This window comes from Mus pahari, chromosome 2, assembly GCF_900095145.1.
Source record: "Mus pahari chromosome 2, PAHARI_EIJ_v1.1, whole genome shotgun sequence".
NCBI lineage: Eukaryota > Metazoa > Chordata > Mammalia > Rodentia > Muridae > Mus > Mus pahari.
In genome coordinates, this window is record NC_034591.1 from 15,868,166 (window position 1) to 15,870,269 (window position 2,104).

The following is a 2,104-nucleotide window of genomic DNA, read 5'->3' on the forward strand; positions in this document are numbered from 1 at the left end:
GCCTGTGTGCTGGAGGAGATACAGTGTCTGTAAGAGGTGAGGGGCCTGTCTTCTTGGCACTTTCAACCTAGCACCAGACTTCAAGTATTCAGTGACCAGAGGCCATAGAAATAAATAGATTCAGTGTATGAAAAATGAAGTGCCAGGCTTGGGGCATAGCTTAACCCATGAAGTGTTTGCTATGCAAGCACGGGAACCTGAGTGTTATCTAAAAAAATCAACATAAAAACAGTCAGATACACACTTGTAATCTTAGTGCTATAGAGGAGGACACAGGCCGTACCTGGGGCTTACTGGCCAGCCAGCTTACCCTACTTGGCCATCCCCAGGCTGAATGCAGCTATAAGGACTAGAGATGGGTACAGGGTCTTGACCTGTGGGAGACATAAAAGGATGAGCCACTACTTAGCTTTAGATTTCTGTTGCTGTAAAGGGCAGTTGATTCCACTGGATCCAGCTTTGCAATTTGTTGAGGACTCTGGACTTTTATGTAAAGATCTAACTTATAAAAGTCAACTCAACTAGTCTTTAAGACTCTGCTCCAGCAATGATAACCATTGGTGTGGGCTGAGGCAACTCTGGTCCAGCGGGTCTGATTCTGGCCCCTTACTGCTGTGCTCCCAGGTGCTTTCCCTCTGCTCTGTTTATTTGGCACTTAGATTCCTTCTTTTGTTAGCAGAGTTCCTACTTGGATGTATTCTGTGGTTGCGTGTGATGGGAAAACCCTTTGTACATACTTTCCACTTGAGTGTCACGAGGCTGTCTTGGGCTTCTGAGGACAAACATCTCCCCACATCTTACAGAGGCAGGAGACTTGGAGCTGAGCCTGGGAAGAGCTTTTGTGAGATACTGGTGGGCTAGATGTTTTCTCTGAGGTCTCATTGCTCTTTCATACTTTCACCTTGCCATGATATACTGAGAACTACGGTCACCCGTCCCCCTGTCCCTGCTGGCTGCCTCTGTTTCTCTAAACCTTAGCATTTGAGACAGTGGTCATCTCTAGGGATGGAACTGGACCGGTTATGTGGGATGTGATTTAGAATACTAGTATGCGGATCCCCAAACAAGTGTTCGAACAAAATAAGATTCGGGGCTGATCTGATGTACTCCGGTGTCCTGGGTAGACAAGACTATGGCTGTAGCTGTGCAGCTGGTGAGGCCAAGCCACACGCCTGCGATCTGGGCTGTGCGTCGTCTGCTTCTTCTTATTCCTTGCTACCTCTAGTCTGAGAAAAAAATCTTTTTATTCTGGTCAAAGTCAGAGCAACTGTAATTTTTACTTGGTATTTATCATTTATTCCTCACTGTCAATAGTCAATTGCGTATGTGTTATAAAGTACAGTTCCAGATCAATTTCAAAGTGTTATTTAAAATTAAAATTAAATTAAATCCTACTCAGATATGCTTGCCCAGTCTTGGGTAAGATTCCTTGCTTGAACCTTTAAAGACATTAGGCTGAATATTATTAGTTATCATGCTTACCAAGTAGCTTGTATCCCAACTCACCGTTTTATCTCGACCACCAAGTAACGACCATGCGTAAGTCCAGACTGTTCCTCCTCAGCTTCTCCACCTATGTCTTGCCTTGGCTCAGGATCATTGGGAGAATCTGTTTTCTGCTTTACAGCCTGGGAGTACAAGTGGGAATCAAGCTGAGTAGGCAGACTGTTAGTGGGAATCAGGAAGCAGAAGGGAAAATGTTCTCCACTTCCAGTCTGTAAAGGGATGATTCTGAGGAAAGGGGGCAATGGGGCTCACACACTCACATGCTCTCTCTCTCTCTGTCTCTCTCTCTCACACACACACACATACACAACACAGACAACACACAGACACACATAACATACACACACAACACACACAGACACACATACCACACACACACACACACAACACACACAGACACACATACCACACACACACATACCACACACACACATACCACACACACATACCACACACACAAACAACACACACACAGACACACATACCACACACACATACCACACACACACAGACATACACAACACACACATCACACAAACACACATAACACACACAACACACACAACACACACACAGACACACATACCACACACACACA

At 45.2% G+C, this 2,104-nt stretch overlaps 1 protein-coding gene across 2 annotated transcripts in view; it reads left to right on the forward strand.

Moving 5' to 3' along the window:
* Window positions 1–2,104, forward strand: part of Gsap (gamma-secretase activating protein) — a 100,110-nt gene that overhangs the window by 23,323 nt on the left and 74,683 nt on the right. The window lies entirely within an intron of this gene.